Genomic DNA, 14,686 nt, shown 5'->3' with positions numbered 1-14,686 from the left:
ATATGTAATTATGTACATATATGTATAAATGTTATATAATAGTTACTCATAAGTATATATATGTATGTATACATATATACATATGTAGATGTATATGTATGTATATAACTATGTATGTATATAACTATATGTAACATGTTACATAGATGTATATATAACTAATATATGCGTGTATATAACATATACATATGTGTATATAACTATTTATAACATATATGTGTACAACTATATATGACATATACATAGATGTATATAATTATATACATACACATGCATAGTTATATATGTGTATAACTATATATAGCTCTCTCTCTCTCTATATATATATATATATATATACACATTTTAATATACATTTCCTTATAGCCTAAGCCAACATTTGGTAATGACTTGAATATTTAAATTGTGGGCTAAAACAAATAAGCAAGATATATCCACCCAAATGAAAATTACTCAGCAATTTAAATAATGAGCTACGTCTATATTTTATTTGTTAAGATGATGTGTCCACAACATGTAGTTACATTAAAACAGCAGTATACAAAATGACTTGGGTAACATAATCCCATTTTAAAGGATCTCGTGTTTATGAACATCTCATAGCAAACAATTTGAAACCTACACATTATTACGTCAATATGTTTTTAGGGAGCTTGTTAAGTAATATTGCCTACTTCTAACTAGGTTCTTGTAATATTTGAATTATTTTCCAATAAATATGAATTATTTTTCAAATTAGAGGTGAAAAAAAGCATTTTGTTAAAAGTAGGATGAAATGGATATTTAAATTATTTATGTACAAGTAAAATTCCAAGTCAGTTTCTGGGCAAAGTACATGTAGTATCCAATGATTCAAAGTATGTTTTCTTTAAGTGTAAAACACAAATCCCAAACTGTAGTTGGCCTCACAGTTAACCTCAAAAATCCCCAAAGAATTTTTTTTTCCAAATAAAAGGTAGAAAAAGTTTCTTTGTACTGTATAATTTTCTGGAGGTTGTAGCAAAGCATTATGACAAAAAAGAAGAGGTTTATCTATTGAAAACAAGGAAACAAATTGGTCATTGCTGGTACATGATATGATTGCAAAACCAAATGAAAAATAGAATGAAAAGTAATACAACAGGTAAGAATCCGTAAAGGTAGTTAATTGTAGGACAAATATACAAAAGTCTACCATTTCTTTATACCAGCAAGTATCTTTTAAAGTTTATAAAATTCATCTCTAGTTTGTTCTAAATTGTTAAGCTGAAATACAGTATTTTCCCTAATTGGTTAACCAATTTTCTTAGTAAAATCATTATAAAAGTCCACATTTTCCCACTAAATAATATACAGCTATCAAATGTAAGAAAATGTCTTTAGAATAATAAATTCGCTATGGAGTGACTTCTGCAAGTACCAGTTGCATCAAGAATGGTGTGCCAGCACTTCATCATTGCAGGGAGGTTGACGGTACCGGCTTCCTCCCAAATACTGTCTTCAAGTTTAGACACTCAATTTACATGGAACCACTACTTAAGTGCAAAGGCCAATGTGCAAGCAAACCCACATGAAATCACACTGTTTATATTAGCAATTTTAAGTAGCATCTAAAAATTACATTCTCCAATTTAAATATTTAAGAATATACCATCAACAAATATTTTTAAAAAGAAATTAATAAGGAAATGATGTGTATTAAGCCATTCTTGCATTGCTATAAAGAAATGCCTGGGACTGGGTAATTTATAAAGAAAACAGGTTTAATTGGCTCACAGTTCTGCAGGCTCTACAGGAAGCGTAACACTGGCACTGTTTCTTGGGCAACCCTCAGGAAGCTTACAATCACGGCGGAAGGTGAAGCAGGAGCAGGCACGCTACACGGCAAAAGCAGGAGCAAAAGAGAGAGGCGGGGAGGTGCTACATACTTTTAAAGGACCAGATCTCATGAGAACTCATTAACTATGGCAAGGACAGCGCCAAGAGAAATGGTCTAAACCATTCGTGAGAAATCCGCCCCCATGATGCAATCACCTTCCACCAGGCCCCAGCTCCAACACTGGGGATTACAATTCAACATAAGATTTGGGCATGAATACACATCCAAACAATAGCATGATTCATATAGCTTGAAATAAAATGAAGAAAGTAAGAAGGGCTACAGTGTTGTGTATCGTAACCTGTTTTATATAAACATATATTCTAACTGGCATATATTACAACAAGACGCAGAAGAAAGAAACATTATTGTTCAAGAAATCATGACAAAGAAAAATTGTTCAGAGTATTCTGTGAGTTTTATATTATTGTTTCCCCCTTCCAGAACGTCATAAAAAATATTTATTATTACTATCCCAAATGAAGCTATACGCAATGCTGTCCAAAGTCATCAAGGCTGAATAATGCTGGGGTGTCTAATGAATACTGTAAGTGTTTTAAATAGGTCAATTTAACTTGTCCAATGACATGAGAGTGCTATTTTCCACCAAAGACCTTGTAATTAAGTTAAGGGCTGTGTTTCAGTTCATTATCACAATATGCATCACAGAACTACAATGAGCTAAAGGAGACCCATCACCATGTGTTGCTGTGGCTAATGAGACTTCTTCTTGTTTGAAATTTATCTGCTTTATATTCATTTAAATAGTCAGACAGCACTGTGGGAAATATGTTGCTTGGTTTCTGCTGCTGTATGTTTTCAGCAAATCTCTGGAATAATGTAAATATGTAATGGACAGCCCAATACAATTGTTGGTAATTCTAAGGGTCAGGAATCCACATAATGATCTTCTCATAATAAAAAGATAAAAATCATGCCAGCAAGACTTCTCATCTGTGACTCTAGAAACCGATATCTGGCAACGTTTCTAAAACATCACAAAGTTTGTTATGTATCTACTTTGAAATAAATGTGGGTACAGTGAAATGCTGTATGGATTTCAGATAAAATATGGGCTTTTGCATTGAGCTTTCGTTCCAGTTTAATTGTGAAGAAAAATTTTCTTGTGAGTTTTATTTTACATGTTCCTAATTTTATATTAAAAATGTGAACAAATGTAAAGAAATTAATCTTTAATAATTATGCTGTATTTCAATCTATGGGCAAAGTTGTATATAAATTTGTTCATATTGTACAGAAAAAATTCTAGTCTGTTTTTCAAAACTAACCTTTTAACATGTGTATTAGTACAACATTAAACATAATTTGAATACATATTTGTCAGGAATAACATTTTTATTTATGAGAGTTAGAATGTACTTAAAAGTAGACAGAAAGAACCCAATTAATGCTACTTAAACATATCCCCAACTAAAATTGTCTTGTACGTTTCACAGCCATTTTTCTCTGTATAATATATATAACTGAATGTGACTATTGTGCAAAAATATCTGCATACACTTTACAATAATGATGTACTATGAGAAAGTTGAAACCTCTCTTCCAAAGGCTGTTTTATAGCAGTGCATCATAACCTATTAACTGATTCCAAATGTGAGATCTATAGGAAGCTTTGGATTGTTACACATAAAAATGCCAGGTCATTTTCTTAAGATAAATTCATTGTAATGGAGAAAGGAAAAATATAAAATAAAAATCGTTGTTAGTTCCTAAGCAAAAAAAAAAAAGCTATTATTATGATGTTATAAATATTTCTAATAATCCCAATTACTCAATTGCCTGGACATAGCAAGATTTACTAAGCTTCTAGTAGCTACAAGAGTACATTAAAACAAATTCCTAGAAGCAGCTTATAATGTTAATTTTGTTCACAGTGCCACATAACTCGTGGAAAAATTGACCAATATTCAAGGCCATTAGCAGCGTCTGAGAATCCATTGTCCTTTCTCTGTCAATGCTGACTCTGTCCTTTTTCAGGTGTATTTGCTAATTTGATTTAGTTGTACCTCAACAGCATTTCACTGCTGCTTTAAGTTGCTTTCTTCAATTACTAAGGTATTTGAATATTTATTTTCATAAGTTTTCTCAGCCAAGTGTGCTTTTTTAGTGCAATACTTGTTCACCATTTTGCCTGTTTTTTTGGGGGCGGGTTATAGTCTCTAAATGAGTTGTAAGAATGTTTCCATTAAGGATGCCATTCTTGTTAAATGTGCTGTATCTTGTACAAGTTGTCACCTAACTTTATATTGTGCTAATGGTGATTTTCTACCTCCTAGATATGGTTTCACTTTTGATATTCTTAGAAAAGCCTTCTTGCTTTAAGATAATAAAAGTATCAGAATTTCACTTTGCTGTTTATGATTTTATTATTTCCTTTTAATTCATTTTCTATATTTGAAAGGTGAAGTTATTTAACTATTTTTGCTTCTCCTTTTTCAAGCAGCCTTTTAAAATAGGACAGCTGTTTGGATATTGAATATACTGTTTTGAGTTTCTCCCTGTTCATAAACATCTTCTTCATGATATAAAAAAATCACATACACTGGATCAATTTTATGTATTTAAGGGTACTTTAAACATAACAAAATACTCACTGTGTTCTTTATCACTGGCATTGTGATGAAAACAAGTAAATGGATAAAAAAACAGAGTTGGCATCTTGACTTACCTTGTTAATGACGCTCTATCTGCGCAGATCTCAGGAGCCATTATGATTAACTGACAATGAAAAGGTAATTTCTAACTGATTTGCCCAGGGTGGGAGCTAGAAGGTTGATTTTATTAATCAAAGAGGCATATTTTATCCAATATTTGTCTGTACTTACAGAAATGTGCAGAGTTCTTTCACTTCCAATTTTACAAAAACAAGTACAGATGGAACACCTATTCTGCAACGAAAACTACAGACAATTGGTGATAAAGACTCATACAATGGACTGTAAAGGATTTCAGGTCTATTCAAATATATGTCTTCTGTTCCTTCTCATTAAGGAACTAATGATATTTCTTCATCACAGTGGCTAGAATGTTACTCAGCCTGAATTTCTTTCCTTTTAGCTTCTCACAATGAAACTCAGATATAAATTTCTTCTTTTAGGATCTTGATTTTCAATGTCAGATAATTCTTAGTTTTCTTCATGGTGAGGAGAATGTTTAGGTAATTACGTACCACTCTGTCTTCAAGACTGGAGTGCAAGGGACTGCCTTTACTTGGCAACTGTTTTGTTTTGTTTTGTTTTGTTTTGTTTTGTTTTGTTTTCTGTAGAACCAGCAGTTCACAGTGTGGCAATGTGTGGGGCGGGTGGACGGCTAGTCCTCTTTTATAGGATTAGTCACTCCTGTCTGTGGTCTCAGGAGTCTAGTTTCCTGGTGGCGTTGCATCGGCAGGCTTGGTATACATATGGCATCAGGAAATCTACTAGGCAACAACTTCCCTAACATTTTATATGACAACATTAGTTTTTTTTTTTCTCACAAACATACCAGTTTTATTATTTAAATCTGAGTAGTTGGCTTATAAAAGTATAGCTCTGCCAGAACCCAGCACTGCCCTAAACCATCTTGAATGAACAATGAATCCTCAGGGGTCAGTGTTGGTCTGTGTTCTCTGACAGTTCACATTATTAAAGAAAATGTTTTTGTTCCTTTCTGTCAAATTAAAATGCTTCCTAATATGTCAAGCAATTGCTTGTTTCGGGTATCTGTCAGATTTGCCATTGCTGCTAGATTAAGGTCAAAGGTGACAACTGAGCAAACATTGATAATATTTCCCAATAAGCAAGGGGATGGTCCTGACAGCCTACTTTAGGTTGGAATCTTATTTCTTACCTTATTCAATTTCAGCCACTTAAATATTGTACAAAGTTGGAACATAGCTGCTAAATGTATAAAAAGGCAAGTTCGATATTTAACAAAGATTAGGTTATTTAAAAACATTCTATCTACCATGATTATAGTCCAGAGAACCATTACGAATTCAAGCCAAGTGTCTACAAATATTTAATCCATGTGCATCTAGCAGAGAAGAAGCGGTTTCCAAAGTATGTTTGTTATAAGCACACATCTGTTGGTTACACATGACTAGTTTATCCTATCTTGGGTCTGATTATGTAAAAATACTTGCACCATCTGTTATTATCCTAGAATGTTTGTGTGGGTAAGTTCATTAAAATTTTAAGATACTGTCCTCGCCTTACAAAAATAAAATAATTTTGTAGAATTAAGGGCAATGCTATCTTAAAAAATAATTGCATGTACTTTGTAATGAAGATAACATTTGTGGATTACTCACTGAAGCTCACATTCAGAGTTATTCAATGGAGACTTGTTCAAAGTCACCTCTAAGATGCTACAATTGATTTTCATGCAAATGCCATGTTATAAGATTTAATAGCAAAAGGGAAATGTTTCACAAATTAAAGGCAGAAATTCATTTCCAAGTAGTTCAACACATTTGTTGATTAAATTACTTTCAATAGCGTGACTTTATTTTCAAGGTCAAAGAATTCGTAGCAGAGTAAAAAGAGACTCTTCCTCAAAAATGATAACTATTAAATGTGTGCATTTATTACTAGGAAAACTCTAAAGCACTTGAGGCCACCACATAATTTATTTTTATTTTCATCATATGATATTGTCAAAAGACACAATTATAACAGATTTGGTTAAATGACCTAGGTGGCTTTGATTTTTTATTCATTAATCAGGTAGCATCTCATCTAAAAATAGAGAGGTGCTATAGTGGGCATGACAGACAGGTAGCTTTCATAAGGTAGCTTGAGCAAGAACCAGGAAACAGCATAAAACAAAAAGTGGGTTAATATCAGATCACTTCAGGTCATTTTCTTTGTACGAGCTCTAGCAGAGGGGATTCCTTATCATGCCAGTTTAAAAGTGGCCTGTTTGGGGATTTGACTATCATCAATCTTGATTTCTCAGAAGGTCAAATAAACAACTCGGTTTTGCTTCGGTGATGTGGATCTTTAGCATTAGTGACTCCATTTTGGTTTGGCACGTTGGGGCCTCGTGCAGGAGCTCAGTCCAAATTAACAGCCTTCTGTATTTTCTATTTAACAATCTCATTTATACTCATAAGCACATATCTAAAGATAACCTTAGAAGGAATTGTTGATTTTCTTAACTTTGTTTTTAAGAAATAAAGATACTTAATCTGAAACTCTACTTCTATATTGGTTGGATATATTTGTTGTTTTTGTACCTGAAATAAAATGTGTATATTCAACTCTAAATGCAATCACAGTTTGGATCTATAAAGTTGCTCATGCATAATAGTTTCTCTTCTAAAACGTCCTGAAGGCTGCCGAGTTCCAGTGACCCATGTAGATAGCAGTTTCCACATTGGATTCTTTCTCTTTGTGCAAATACCAGGAGAATCTCTGGATTACAAAGGACTGGGTAAGCAGAGCTTCATCAAAAGTAATATTCTACTTGGCAGTACCTATGTGAAGTAACTCTAGTCAGAGCAGAGAGAGTTCAATTTTTTTGTATTCTTAAAAACAGCAACAGAATGTTATTTTTTTCTTTTTCACCTTTTGACATCTTCCCAAATTGTATGGAGATTCAGAAGGCTAATGCGATTGGATGATTTTCTACCACTTGATACATCGGTTATGGTAATTAGTGTCCAATAATTAGAATTAATGAATGGGCACTTGCATACTGTTTTTTTTTATTTAAAATTACTTTAAAAGTTCAGTTTTTTTCAGTTTTATCCTACATTGTAAACATTTGAGAGGAAAAGTTACTGACAATTTTGCATTATTATATCATCTCAAATATTAAAACTATTTACAAACATTCATAGATCGTAACACATTGAACTATTTAGGCAAAGAAAAACTCTTAATCTGATAGAGAAATTATTTATTGCTTTAAAAATTGATTGAAAATAATTTTATGTTAATAACACAATTTCTGTATTATAATGGTAACCATTATATTAAAAAATCATCTTCTTTTTCAAAATTAGTGATGTTCAGAATGTCACTGTATGTACGTACTACTCAGTAACATATCAGAGACTGTAAGAAAACAAAGTTTCTTTTGAACTACTTTTTCTGATCTCTTGCACTTTTTTAATGTAGATGAAATTCACATAGCATACAGTTAACCATCATAAAGTGTACAATTCAGTGGCAGTTACTGCACTCAAATGCTGTGCAGCCTCCACCTGTCTCTAATGTCAAATATTTTCATCACTCACAAGAACATCCCATACACATTTCTGCCTCACCCTATCTTCTGGCAACTTCTAACATGCTGCCTCATTTCTAAAGGGTTTGCCCATCCTGGATATTTATATTCATGTAAAAGGAATCATTCACTATCTGACCCTTTGTGTCTGGCTTATTTTACTTAGCATATGCTTTTGAGGTTCATCCAAATTGTAGCATATGTCAGTACTTCATTATTTTTGAAAGATGAAAATATTCCATTGTATTTATATACCACGATATGTCTATCCACTCATCTGTTGATGGACATCTGGGACATCCACCTTTTGGCTGTTATAAATAATGCTGCTATAAAATTTGTGTATAACTTTCATACAGATATAAGTTTTCATCTCTCTCAAGTATATGTCTAGGAGTGGAATAGCTGAGTTGTACAGCAGTTCTATATTTAACTTTTTGAGGAATTGCCCAAATGTCTTTCATAATGGCTATTTCATTTTACATTCTCAACAGCAAGCAGTATGTGAGAGTTCCTGTTTCTCCATGTCCTCCCAAACACTTATCATTTTACCTTATTTTGATTTTAACACACTCTACTATGGAGTGGTATCTCATTGAGGTTTTGACTTGCTTTTCCTTCATCAACAATGATATTGAATAGGGCTTTTTTTTTTTTTTTTTTTTTTGACCCAGGGTCTCACTCTGTCACCTAGGCTAGCTCACTGCAACCTCTGCCTTGCAGGCTCAAGTGATTCTCCCACCTTACCCTCCCAAGTAACTGGAACCACATGCATGCACCACCATGCCTGGCTAATTGAACATCTTTTCATATGCTTTTTGGCCATTTGGATATTTTCTTTAGAGAGCTGTCTATTCAAGTCATTTGTTCATATTTTAAAAGTTGGATTGCTTGTCTTTTTGTTATTGAAAGAGTTCTTTATATATTCTGGATACTAAACCCACATAAGGAATACAATTTACAAGTATTTTTCCTCACTGTCTGTAGAAAGTCTTTTCACTTTCCTGATAATGTCCTTTGATGCTCAACAGCTTTTAATTTTTATGAAGCACAATTATCTATTATGTTTTCTTTTATTGCTCATGACTTGGGGTCAAATTTTGGAATCTATTGCTAAGTAGAGACCATAAAGATTTATCCCTGTGTTCTCTTCTAAAGGTTTTATAGTGTTAGTTTTTATATTTAGGTTGTTGATCCATTTTGAAATAATTTTTATAGATGAAGTGAGGTTAGTGGTTCACTTTCAGTATTTTACATTCTTTACCTCATTGTATAGTCTTTGCACTCTGTTGGCCATAGATTTTTGGATTTATTTTTTGACTCAATTCTTTCTCACTAGTCTATGTGTCTATTCAGTACCACTTGATATTGATTATTGTAGTTTTGTAGCACCTTTGAAAGTCAGAAAATGTGAGTCCTTCAACTTTGTTTATCTTTTTCAGTATTGTTCTTGCTATTTGAGACCCCTTGTAATTCCACAAGGGTAGACTAAATGAACCACTTATTATTACAAAAGGGAAAAGTGGCAGACATCATGTGGCCTTCAAACTGAGCATGTGAGGAGAGGCTGCATGTTGCTTCTTATCATCATTTGATGATGATATCTTCAAATTTTGAATTTGATTTTTTTTGTTATTTTGGCTACAGTATATTTAACATTGATTTTGTCGTATTCAGATTTGAGCACACATTCTTAGTTATCTGCTTCTTTTTGTTTTCAAAGTATATTCTCTTGATTATAGCATTTTTGCTAAGGGGGTATTTATTATAATTATTTTTAAAGCTTAAAAACTCTAAAGTAAAAATTAGGCTAAACCTGTAGCTGTTGAAGAATAGGTGCTATGACACTATCTTAGCCAGAAATTAGCACTTCCCTGGCTAATTCTGAACGCCACAGCAAATGTATAGGAATACCACTTACCTGAGCCTTGCCACGAGCCCCTTGATTGTAGATGGAACTCCTTCCCCCAAGCACCTGCACTGCTGGAACTGTGGGACAGCAAAGAGCAGAAGTAAACTGAAAATATCCTTTACGTATTCAGATCTCCTTTGCTTGGATTCACACTAGTCAAGACCATCTATATTTCAAATATGGGATGAAGACACATACAAATGACTCTGTGTAAAGGTCAGATAAAAGAAATTAAAAAGTCATATATAAATAAAGAGATTGCAGTCATGGAGAGCTGTATTACTTTAAGAAACCAGACTAGGTTCTTCTTTTATAACAATTTCTTCAGCAAAATAAGAAATTTTTAGAAATTTTGCCATAATGGAGAACAGCTGACTATTATAAAAAAGGAAACAGTCTAAGAACAGAAAAATTACACAATGGTTTTATATAAAACTATGTAGGACCAATGGACATTAAGCTGGATGCTAAGAAACAGATGAGAGAAAAAATTTTAAAAGTTAAATAGGTTAGAATAAAAAGTATAATAAATTAATGAGAGCATAGTTAAAACAAGAACATCTATTCTGCATAAACTAGAAATATAAATTGAAGACTAAAACTACTAACAACTTTACAGAGCAGAAGGAAACAGTAAATTTGCAGTTTGAAAGAGATGAGCAATCAATATTAAGTATTCTAACATGAACACAAAACTTGGTGAAAATTTGCAATTTCAAGAATAAAATGAAAAATTTTTAAAGTATATAATCAGAAAACATAGTGTCTTATTTTGTTTGCCATCATATTGCCAGAACAACACAGCATCAAACAATAGTTGGTGCCTAATAAATATTTTGAATATTTCTTAATTGAATGAATGAATGAATGAAGTTAAAGTCAGAAGGACATCACACCTAACACAAATCACACTAAGATCCAAATACGGAGATATGTGAATTCTTGTGGCCCTATAATTACATAACCAGGTAGATATTACTTGAGGGGAAAACGTGCCCAAATATCAAAGATATAAACTCAGGACAACTAGCTAATGAATCTTCCCGATAAAAAAGTCCCTCAGAAAAACCTCCTGAAAAATAAGTTACAAGAAGAGACACAACACCACATAAGGAGAAAACCAAGGTGAAGAGTAATGAGTGACAAAGTAATAAAGCTTTAGAATGAAAGATGTTACAATTAAACAACCTAAGACTTGAATCAAGCATTTTAGTTGAAGGAAAATGTTTGTATAATGGAACCCTGTTATAAAGGACAAAAAATAACATTTGGGAATGTGTCTTATTTTGTTTGCAATTTTCCATATTAATATTAATACTAAAATAAACTTAGCATTGTAAAAATAGTGGTAAGTAGTAAACATCGGTCTAAGGGTTTGACACCATTAGTGCCTCTCTCGTTTTCTTTCATTCGGAACAGTTTCCTTGTCTTCCCTTGTTTTTAATAACTGGAGCATCTTTGAAGAACACAAGCTGGTTCCCATGTATAATGTGCCTCAATTCAGGTGTAGCTGGTGTTTTATGCGGAGAAATTAGGTAGTTTAGTTGAAAAAAAATGGTTGTGTAATGGAACCCTGTTATAAAGCACAAAAAAATAATAAATAATTGGAAACACATTTTCCATATTAATATTAATACTTAAGTTTCAACGCAGGTTTGCGTTTCCGATAGGAATACCACAGGCGAGATGTGTTCTGCTCTGCACGTCTTATCCAGACGCACCTTTCTCCTCCTGGTTAAGGTAGTGTCAGTCAGATTTCCTCACTGTAAAGTTATTAATAAGCAAGTCATAATTAATCAGTATTAATTATCTGTGAGTCAGTACTTTGAAGCTATGTCAACATCGTGTTCCTCATCCAACGTTCACCCAGGTGCTGCGTGCAGGTCAAGAGACTTGGGAAGCGGATTCTGAGATGGGGACATGCACATACCAAGATGCAGGAGGAGGACGGGCAGAGGGAGAGGTTGAGCCGTGAGGCGTTCCCAAAGGGAGGCTCAGCCTGTCCCCCGGAGGTCGCAGCCCGGATGCTTGCCTCCTTCCAGTTGTCCTGAACGGGGTGAAGGGGCTAGGCCTTTCTCCAGCCCCCACTGACCTGTCACTGGAGGTGGGCTGCCTCTGGAGACAGGGTGTCACCTTGGCCGTGGCGGTTCTTGTCGCCAAGAATAATCCTCTAGAGAGGAAATCCCCGAGTTCATAGCTGTCGACACTCCCAGTCCCTAGACCCGAGAGGTCTGGGTCCTGGAGGGGAGGTAAGATCTGGGTGGCACACCCCAGCACTATTACATAGGGTAGAACATGCCTGAAAGCCAGAAAGATATGCACAAGGGAAAGGCCGCCACAGTGGCACTGCAGGCAGAGAGCACTGTGGACACAGACGCATCAGGGACAAGTCCTATTTGTCAATGTCAGCCCAGTCTTGAGTTCTGGACTTCTCTTCATGGTAACTTACCACAAAAGCAAAACTTCACTTTAAACACTTGCTAACAAAGTGCTGACCCCTGAATTTGTTATGTTTGTTGTGAACTAATTTATCTGTGGTAAGGGGGCAAGATGAGGATAGAAAAATCACAAATGAGAATATTTTGTAATACTCAGAGGAACACATAGGAAGAAAAACTGGTGCTCAGGGGGTCTAATAATCGCAATTTTCTTGCCAATTGCCTTCAGGGGTAAAAACGTCATCTTCCTGGGTAATAAATTTTTAAAAATAAATATTTAAGACCTCGTCAGAAAGATGTATCACTGAGTAACATTAATATCTCTGCTGACTCTGGGGCAATTTGTTGCTATTTGGGGGCCTTTGACTATAAAATGCTTAGATAAATAAGTGCTTATGAAGTCTGCAAATTCCAATCAGAAAATTAGGCAGAGTTAACATGACATCTTTTTAAAAAGTCTTATTATGGTTTCTGTACATGAATATTTGGTTATCTGTGTTTAAATTAAATGGGACTCCAATGTTTAAGCCATTGATCATCCCATTTCATATTACATTTTGGAGAGGACAATATATTTTAATATGTCCGCAGAATCAAAATGAACTACAAGTTGAATATGTTTATGAGCATTTACCAATGCCTAATTCAATAGTTCTCAAAGTTTATGCTTTTCTGAGTGCTTCAAATTGTTAGATTGTATGTTATTATTTTACTGTACCAGAAGTGAAAATAAGCACATTTTCTAAATATTTAATTTTAAATTACTGAAAATTAATAATCATTACATGTTACCATAAAAAGCACATTTTAAAAAATAAGCATACTTTCTAAAACAAAAGTATATATAACTTCTGCACTGAGAAGAAAATTCAGCCTCATACAGGCATAGAATGGAAAGAGACAAATTTTCAATTAAGCCATTTCTTTTAAGACAATTGTACATTTACATGCAGATGCTAGAAGTAAATATAGAGAGACCCTGTTTTTCTTTCGCCCATTTCCCCCCAGTGGTAACATCTTGCAAAACCATAGTACAATATCACAGCCAAGACATTGACAATGAGGTCAAGATGCAGAATATTTTACAACCGCAAATATTCTCCCTTTCTATAAAATGCCATTTTAAGAATATTATGTAAGTGGACTGTAACATTTTGGGATCAGCTATTTTCACTCAGCATGGTTTTCTGGAGACTCATCAGGTTGTGTATGAACTAATGATTTGTCCCTTTTTATTGCTATTAGTCAATGTTATGGGTGTACCACTGTGTGCTTTGAAGAATATTTGGACTGCTTCCAGAGTTTTGCTATGATGAATAAAACTGCTATAAACATTAGTGTACAGGCTTTCTGTGAACTGACGAGTCATATGATAATCACATATGAAAATCATAGTTTTTTAGAACTGCCAAATTTTTTTCCAGAGTGGCTGTTTTATTTTCCATTTCCAACAGCAATTTATGAGTAATATAGTTGTATTAGTCCGTTCTCACAGTGCTATACAGAATTACCTGAGACTGGGTAATTTATGAAGAAAACAGGTTTAATCGACTCACAGCTCCACAGGAAGCATGGCTGAGAGGCCTCAGGAAACACAGTCATGGCGGAAGGCAAAGGAGAAGCAAACATGTCTTACTATGGCAAAGCAGGAGAGAGAGAGAGATGAGGACGAAGTGCCACACATTTTTAAACCCTCAGATCTCGTGAGAACTCACTCACTATCACAAGAACAGCAAGGGGGAAATCTGTCCCCATGATCCATTCACCTCCCACCAGGCCCCTCCTCCAATTCAACATGAGATTTGGGGAGGAACGCAAATCCAAACAATGTCACTCGTTTTCCTTAATCTCCATTAGCATTTGCTGTAGTCACAGTTTTTATTTTAACCAGGCTAAAAGTTATGTAACAATATCTCATTGTGGTTTTAACTGGCATTTTTCTAATGGCTAATAATATTCGACATAATTTCATGTGCTTAGTCATCTCTATATTCTTTTCACTGAAATACTTATTCATGTATTTTGCCCATCTCCTAATTGGATTGTTTTATTGTTTACTCTTGAGTTTAGATAATTTATTTTATATATTCTAGATACTAGTTCTCTGTTGGACATGTGGTCCACAAATATTTCTCTGTCTGTAGCTTGTTCTTTCATCCTTTAAACATGATCTTTTACACTGCACAACTTTTTAATTTTGATGAAATTCTATTTGTTAGTTTTCCTTTTATGGATCATGTTTTT

The 14,686-nt window shown here is 34.0% G+C and overlaps 1 long non-coding RNA gene across 1 annotated transcript; it reads right to left on the bottom strand.

Moving 5' to 3' along the window:
• Positions 1-4,730: 4,730 nt before the first annotated feature.
• LOC134731375 (uncharacterized) lies at positions 4,731-14,084 on the bottom strand. Its single transcript, XR_010113598.1, has 3 exons — positions 13,954-14,084; positions 10,014-10,081; positions 4,731-4,767 (listed from the first exon to the last, which is right to left on the bottom strand). It is a non-coding gene; the product is annotated as an uncharacterized lncRNA (long non-coding RNA).
• Between the last annotated feature and the right edge of the window lie 602 nt (positions 14,085-14,686).

The sequence above is a fragment of the Symphalangus syndactylus genome, chromosome 9, assembly GCF_028878055.3.
Source record: "Symphalangus syndactylus isolate Jambi chromosome 9, NHGRI_mSymSyn1-v2.1_pri, whole genome shotgun sequence".
In the NCBI taxonomy this organism is placed as follows: Eukaryota; Metazoa; Chordata; class Mammalia; order Primates; family Hylobatidae; genus Symphalangus; species Symphalangus syndactylus.
Note: the sequence above shows the minus strand (reverse complement) of the source record. Positions and strands in the feature narration are given on the sequence as shown.